General features: G+C 42.5%; 1 pseudogene; it reads right to left on the reverse strand.

Annotated features, from left to right (window-relative positions):
* Positions 1 to 5,980: 5,980 nt before the first annotated feature.
* On the reverse strand, positions 5,981 to 7,539 carry LOC132504453 (RNA-binding protein with multiple splicing 2-like; annotated as a pseudogene).
* Positions 7,540 to 8,712: the final 1,173 nt, after the last annotated feature.

Here is an 8,712-nt window from a genome sequence, read left to right on the forward strand (position 1 = left end):
GTAATGATGCAGTCCCAGGCACTGAGTTTTATTATGGAACCTTCATTCCTCATCCAACATATTCAGTCGTCTTCATTTCTAATTTTCCCTTTGGGCCACTCAGTGTTGGGATGAGTGTGGCTCTGTCCAGGGTCATACTTGGCATTCTCGAGTGAACAGGCATTTTCTCTTTTCTTTTCTTTTCTTTTCTTCTCTTTTCTTTTCTTTTCTTTTCTTTCCCTTCCTTCCTTCCTTCCTTCCCCCCCTCCCCCTCCCCCTCCTTTTCTTTCTTTTCCCCGGGCTCCAGTATTTATTGTTCCAGGAAGTTAACTGGAAGGTAAGCTAAAAAGAATTTTGCTGGGAAGACTTGCACAACATTTACACAAACCCATTTCCTAGAATGTGCTCTGAGAAAAGACTGCATGGGAGAATAAGTAAGAGAAACATTTCATTTGCCTCTCTGTGTAGGAGTGAACAGGCATTTTCAATGCTGTGCTACAGTGACTCTGTGCAGAAGCCTTTGAAACTTGCTTCTGGGGTGGTTTCTCTTTCATTCCCCATGTCTGCTTCAGCTGGAAGATCAAAGCTGGTTCTGATAACTGGACTCCTAGAACCCTAGTGAAAATCATTCTTCTACTGTAGGCTGCTCCTTAATACAATAAGCTGTGCAGTTTGGGTCCTGGGCATCTAAAGCTATGTTAAAAGCATGTATAATTGATGGATCATGTATAGAGTAGCCAGCTAAATATTCTCAGCTAAAGTATTCTCAGCTAAATATGAATTTCTGATAAACAGATACGTCTGAGCATATCCCAAATACTGTGTGAGATGTATCTAAATACTAAATTTTTGTTGTTTTTTATTTGGAATTCAGATTTAATTGGGCATCCTGTATTTACATTTGCTCAGTCTGGCAACCCAAATCTTGAGCTAACTGGACACCATGTGGTGGGGATGACTCTTCAACCCAAGGACAGGCACTTAAGCCAAAGGTTGTCCCTTCCACACTTTCTTCCTTGGCACTGAATGGACGATGCCTTTTGGAGCAAACTGGTCTGCTTAGCTAGGTGCTGCTTAGCTAGGCTTGGAAACCACATCAAGCTGGAATCTCACTAGTGCCCTGTGGCATAGGTGGAATGCAGCTCCCTTGCAGTTTAAGAGTGCTAAATGTTGTTCCCACCACCAATGCCTTAGGAGGTCTGACCCCACCTCAGTCTTTCCTGAAAACCCTTGTTTCACTGAGAATCAAGGTCATGCTGCACCAGCCTTAGCATTAAACCCTTCCCGTGAAGATGGTGGACTAGGAGGATGCAGGGTTCCTGTCTCTGCACAACTAGGGCACCTACCAGGCACTGGTGGGGGGCCACAGACACCTAAGGGGACAGGAGAAACCCCTGAGCAACCGGCTGCACCACAGCTTGCAGGATCTAGGTACCCAGGCCAGGGGTTGGGCCTGAGCTCCAGCAGTGGGAGCGCCAAGTCCCAACCACTGGACTGACAGAGAAACTCAGACCCCAGGGAATATTAATCAGAGCAAGGTCTCCCAGAGGTCCTCATCTTGGCACCAAGACCTGGCTCTACCCAACTACCTGCAAACTACAGTGCTGGAGGCCTCAGGCCAAACAGCCAGTAAGACAGGAATAAAGCCCCACCCATCAAAAAAATAAGATGACAAAATATATATATATGTAACAGATGAAGGAGCAAGGTGAAAACCTACAAGACCAAATAAATGAAGAGGAAATACCAACCTACCTGAAAAAGAATTCAGAGTAATGATAGTAAAGATGATCCAAAATCTCTGAAGTAGAATGGAGGCATGGATTGAGAAATTACAAAAATGTTTAAAGAAAGACCTAGAAGAACAAAAGAAGAAACAAACACTGACAAACAACACAAAAACTGAAATGAAAAATACACTAGAAGGGATCAATAGTAGAATAACTAAGGCAGAAGAGCAAATAAGTGAGCTGGAAGATAGAATGGTGCAAATAACTGCTGAGGAGCAGAGTAAAGAAAAAAGAATGAAAAGAATTCAGAGACCTCTGGGACAATATTAAACCAACATTCGAATTATAGGGGTCCCAGAAGAAGAAGAGAAAGAGTAAGGGTCTGAGAAAATATTTGAAGAGATTATACTCAAAAACGTCCCTAACATGGGCAAGGAAATAGCCACCCAAGTCCAGGAAGCACAGAGTCCCATACAGTATAAATCCAAGGAGAAACATACCAAGACACATATTAATCAAACTAACAAATATTAAATTCAAAGAAAAAATATTAAAAACAGCAAGGAAAAAGCAACAAATAACATACAAGGGAATCCCCATAAAGTTATCAGCTGATTTTTCATTAGAAAAATCACTCTCTGCAGGCCAGAAGAGAGTGGCAGGATATATTTAAACTGATGAAAGGGAAAAACTTACAGCCAAGCTTACTCTACCCAGCAAGGATCTCATTCAGATTCAATGGAGAAATCAAAAGCTTTATAGACAAGCAAAAGCTGAGAGAATTCAGCACCACCAAACCAGCTTTACAACAAATGCTAAAGGAACTTCTCTAGGTGGGAAACACAAAAGAAGAAGAAAACATACAAAAACAAACGCAAATCAATTAAGAAAATGGTAATAGGAACATACATATCGATAATCGCCTTGAAAGTAAATGGATTAAATGCTCCAACCAAAAGACACAGACTGGCTGAATGGATAAAGAAACAAGACCCATATATATGCTGTCTACAAGAGACCCATTTCAGACCAAGGGACACATACAGACTGAAAGTGAGGGGATGGAAAAAGATATTCCATTCAAATGGAAATCAAAAGAAAGCTGGAGGGCTTCCCTGGTGGCGCAGTGGTTGAGAGTCTGCCTGCCGTTGCAGGAGACACGGGTTCGTGCCCCGGTCCGGGAAGATCCCACATGCCGTGGAGCGGCTGTGCCCGTGAGCCATGGCCGCTGAGCCTGTGTGTCTGGAGCCTGTGCTCCGCAACGGGAGAGGCCACAACAGTGAGAGGCCCGCGTACCGCAAAAACAAAAACAAAAAGCTGGAGTACCAATACTCATATCAGACAAAATATAAAGACTGTTATAAGGGACAAGGAAAGATACTACATAATGACCAAAGGATCAATCCAAGAAGAAGACATAACAATTGTAAATATATAAGCACCCAGCATAGTTGCACCTCAATATATAAGGCAAATGCTAACAGCCATAAAAGGGGAAATCGACAGTAACACAATAATAGTGGGGAACTTTAACACCCCACTTACACCAATGGATAGATCATGTAGACAGAAAATAAGTAAGGAAACACAAGCCTTAAATGACACATTAGACCAGATAGACTTAATTGTTATTTATAGGACATTCCATCTGAAAGCAGCAGAATACACTTTCTTCTCAAGTGCACACAGAACGTTCTCCAGGATAGATCACATCTTGGGTCACACATCAAGACTCAGTAAATTTAAGAAAATTGAAGACATATCAAGCATCTTTTCTGACAGCAACACTATGAGATTAGAAATTAATTACAGGAAAAAAACTGTAAAAAACACAAACACATGGAGGATAAACAATATGTTACTAAATAATGGATCACTGAAGAAATGAAAGAAGAAATGTAAAAATAGCTAGAAACAAATGACAACGAAAACATGTTGATCCAAAACCTATGGGATGCAGCAAAAGCAGTTCTAAGGGAGAAGTTTATAGCAATACAATCCTACCTCAAGAAAGAAGAAAAATCTCAAATAAACAATCCAACTGTATACCTAAAGCAACTAGACAAAGAAGAACAAAGAAAACCCAAAGTTAGTAGAAGGAAAGAAATCATAAAGTTCATAGCGGAAATAAATGAAATAGAAATGAAGAAAAGAATAGCAAAGGTCAATAAAACAAAAAGTTGGTTCTTTGAGAAGATAAACAAAATTGATAAACCTTTAGCCAGACTAATCAAGAAAAAAAAGAGAGGACTCAAATCAATAAAATTAGAAATGAAAAAGGAGAAATTACAACTGACACCACAGAAATACAAAGGATCATAAGAGACTACTACAGGCAACTATATGCCAATAAAATGGACAACCTGGAAGAAACGGACAAATTCTTGGAAAGGTACAACTTTCCAAGATTGAACCAGGAAGAAGTAGAAAACATAAACAGACCAATTACAAGTAATGAAATTGGAACTGTAATTAAAAATCTTCCAACAAACAGAAGTCCAGGACCAGATGGCTTCACAGGTGAATTCTATCAAACATATAGAGAAGCATTAACACGTACCCTTCTCAAACTCTTCCAAAAAATTGCAGAGGGAGGAACACTCCCAAACTCATTCTAGGAGGCCACCATCACCCTGATACCAAAACCAGACAAAGATATCACACACAAAAAAGAAAATTACAGACCAATAGCACTGATGTACATAGACACAAAAATCCTGAACAGAATACTAGCAAACAGAATCCAACAACACATCAGAAAGATTATACACCCTGATCCAGTGGGATTTATCCCAGGGATGCAAGGATTCTTCAACATATGCAAATCAGTCAATGTGATACAGCATATTAACAAATTAAAGAATAAAAACCATATGATCATCTCAATAGTTGCAGAAAAAGCTTTTGACAAAATTCAGTACCCATTTATGATAAAAACTCTCCAGAAATTGGGCATAGATGGAACCTACAAGGCCATATATGACAAACCCACAGCAAACATCATTCTCAATGGTGGAAAATCCAAAAGCATTTCTTCTAAGATCAGGAAGAAAACAAGGATGTCCACTATCACCACTGTTATTCAACAAAGTATTCGAAGTCCTAGCCATGGCTATCAGAGAAGAAAAAGAAATAAAAGGAGTACAAATTGGAAAAGAAGAAGAAAAACTGTTACTGTTTGCAGATGACATGATACTATATATAGAAAATCCTATAGATACCACCAGAAAACTACTAGAACTAATCAATGAATTTGGTAAGGTTGCAGGGTAAAAAATTAATGCACAGAAATCTCTTGCATTCCTATACACTAACAATGAAAGATCAGAAAGAGAAATTAAGGAAACAATCCCATTTACCATCACCACAAAGAGAATAAAATACCTAGGAATAAACCTACCTAAGGAGGCAAAAGACCTGTATGCAAAAAACTATAAGACACTGATGAAAGAAATCAAAGATGACACAAACAGATGGAGAGATATACCTTGTTCTTGGATTGGAAGAATCAACATTGTGAAAATGACTATACTACCCAAAGCAATCTACAGACTCAGATTCAGTGCAATCCCTATCAAATTACCAATGACGTTTTTCACAGAATTAGAACAAAAAATTTCACAATTTTTATGGAAACACAAAAGACCCCGAATAGCCAAAGCAATCTTGAGAAAGAAAAACAGAGCTGGAGGAATCAGGCTCCCTGACTTCAGACTATACTACAAAGCTACAGTAATCAAGACAGTATGGTACTGGCACAAAAACAGAAATACAGATCAATGGAACAGGATAAAAAGCCCAGAGATAAACCCACGCACATATGGTCACCTAATCTATGACAAAGGAGGCAGGAATATACGATGGAGAAAAGACAGTCTCTTCAATAGTTGGTGCTGGGAAAACTGAGCAACTACATGTAAAAGAATGAAATTAGAGCACTCCTTAACACCATGCACAAAAATAAACTCAAAATGGATTAAATACCTAAATGTAAGGCCAGACACTGTAGAACTCTTAGAGGAAAACTGGAAAAACTCTCTATAACATAAATCACAGCAAGGTCTTTTTTTTTTGATGATTTTTAAATTTTGCATTCCATATATTATCCAGTCTCACATGCTCACAGGATCAGCAATTACAATAGCCACCTTGTCTCCCAGGTCTGAAAATGGCAAGACAGCCACAGCTGCAGCCAAAGGCAATGCACTGATGTGCTCACGAAACAAAAAATTGCACAATTTTCCTTCATTTTTCTTAAACTAATGGCTGACGCTAAGGCTCACTGCTGGAGAACGGAAACCCTTTTCTTCTTCATGCCTCAAGCTAAAATGTTAAACTTATCGGACAGGGCGGACAAGGTCTCTTCAATAATTAATTGCACACACACACGAAAAATCCTTTATGTTGCATAAATATTTCGTTACACAGGGTACAAAAATACTTTCACTTTTTGGTTGGTTTTGAAGTTTGGAAATAATGAGGAGCCATGGCAAGGGTGGGGTGCGCCATGGAGAGGTAAGCGAAATTGGGCAGAGAAAGGCTTTTCCTAATGGCTGTTGGCCCATCTGAGAGGGAGGAAGCAGAGGACCCCGATTTGAAATGACCAAGAAAACGCTGTCTTGGTTGGTTGGTCCTTCCTGTTCAGCCTGGAAGTATGTGGATGATGGAGGGCACCAGCCGCCGGGCGGAACTGGCTGCAAGACTTGGTCCACACTGAAGCAGGGTGGGTGCAGGAGAGGGGGTGAGGGGAGAGGGGCAGGGAATTATGAACCATTAGTGGGCAGGACTTGTTGCTATGGTGACAAAATGTGAGAACAAACTGTACACTCACATATATACCAGTTTAAGTGTCTTAATCCATGCCAGGAAAACATGCAAAACTAAACGCCTCATTTCTTTGAGGCGGGGCTGTGGAAACAAATTTGGACTGGGGGTCAGGCCTTGCTGAGTCCCAACGAGACCTCCGAGCTGGGTCTGGGTGTCCTGGTGAGAAGGCCCCTGAATCCTGCTGTGAGGCCTTGGAGAGGGGCTTTGGGGCAGGACAGGGCTGAGGAAAAGGAGAGAAAGGAAACAAAACAGTCCACTGAGTCGGGCTTAAAACTCAGTCTTTGGAGGGAAGCAGCAGCTCTGCACGGGCCGCCTGGGGGCAGTGGAAGCTCAGGGTGGCTTCCTCCCCACTGGGGCGGGGGCTTCGAGCCGTGGTGACCAGACTGAAGAACTAACAGAACTGACGATATTTCCATTCTTGCTGGGTGGTATCAGAGGAAGGGTACCAGTGCACCTGACCATGTAGGGCGGCAGCGGCAGCAGCAGTGGTGGCTGGGTAGGTACACGTAGCATGTGAGATGGCTGGGGTCAGCTCTGTGGTGTACAGAGGGTAGGGGGCCCAGGCATCTAGGGATGCAGGAATCAGAGTGGCCCCCATCAGGTCATAGGGGTATTGTGCGATGAAGTGTGCTCCTAGGGCGGGGTGAGCATTGGTGGGATTTGGTGTAGCCATTAGCTTGTTCTTGGCCATCTTGGTGTTGGCTTTGGCAAACTCTCGCCTCAGGGTCTGCGGGTTCTCGGGGTCAAAGCGAATACCATTCAATGCATTCTTGGCTGCTTCTGTTCCTGCCCGGCTGTCAAAGATCACAGAACCAACAGGCTGTCTCCATGTGAGCTTGATCAGGGACCCTTCATACCCCTGAATGGCCTGAAGAGCAGGTAGAGTTCTCTGGGTTTAATATGCACAGGGAGCCCACGTCCGGACCTCCTCCTCCTCCGGGGTGCCGCTGGAGCCCGAGCCCGTGCTGGTGCTGTGCTCGCCGCCTGGCTTTGGGCTGCTCATGCTGCGGGGGTGGAGCGGAGGTGGGAAGGGGCGAGGGGAGCTGGGCGCTTCGGGGTAAGGGGCTGTGGGGGGGCAGCCGCAGCGTCGGACTGGGTCACATCAAGTTTGGCGGGTGCAAGAGGTGGGGAGGGGGTGAGGCACTGGGAACCGGAACCCACAGCACGATCTTTTACGACCCACCTCCTAGAGCAATGAAAATAAAAATAAGTGAATATGACATAAGTTAACTTAAAAGCTTTTGCACAGAAAAGGAAACCATAAACAAGATGAAAAGACAACCCTTAGAATGAGAGAAAATATTTGCAAACGAAGCAACGGACAAAGGATTAATCTCCAAAATATACAAGCAGCTCATGCAGCTCAATACCCAAAAAAACCAAACAAGCCAATCAAAACATGGGCAGAAGACCTAAGTAGACGTTTCACCAAAAAGACATACAGATGGCCAAGAGGCACATGAAAAGCTGCTCAACATCACTAATCATTAGAGAAATGCAAATGAAAACTACAATGAGGTGTCACCTCACACTGGTCAGAAGGGCCATCATCAAAAAGTCTAGAAACAACAAATGCTGGAGAGGCTGTGGAGAAAAGGGAGCCTCCTGCACTGCTGGTGGGAATGTGAACTGACACAGCCACTGTGGAGAACAGCATGGAGGTTCCTTAAAAAACTACAAATAGAACTACCATACGACCCAGCAATCCACTACTGGGCATATACCCTGAGAAAACCATAATTCAAAAAGACACATGCACCTCAATGTTCATTGCAGCACTATTTACAATAGCCAGGACATGGGAACAAGTTAAATGTCCATCAAAGATGAATGGATAAAGAAGATGTGGTACCTATATATGATGGAATATTACTCAGCCATAAAAGGAAATGAGATTGGGTCATTTGCAGAGATGTGGATGGACCTAGAGTCTGTCATACAGAGTGAAGAAAGAAAGAGAAAACCAGATATCGTATATTAACACATATATGTGGAATGTGGATAAATGGTACAGATGAACCTATTTGCAGGGCAGGAATAGAAATACAGATGTAGAGAACGGACGTGCAGACACGGGTGGAAGCGGAGGGCAGGATGAACTGGGAGATTAGATTTGACATAAATACACCACCATGTGTAAAACAGAGAGCTAGTGGGAACCTGCTGTATAGCTCAG

Source organism: Lagenorhynchus albirostris, chromosome 1 (assembly GCF_949774975.1).
Source record: "Lagenorhynchus albirostris chromosome 1, mLagAlb1.1, whole genome shotgun sequence".
Lineage (NCBI taxonomy): Eukaryota > Metazoa > Chordata > Mammalia > Artiodactyla > Delphinidae > Lagenorhynchus > Lagenorhynchus albirostris.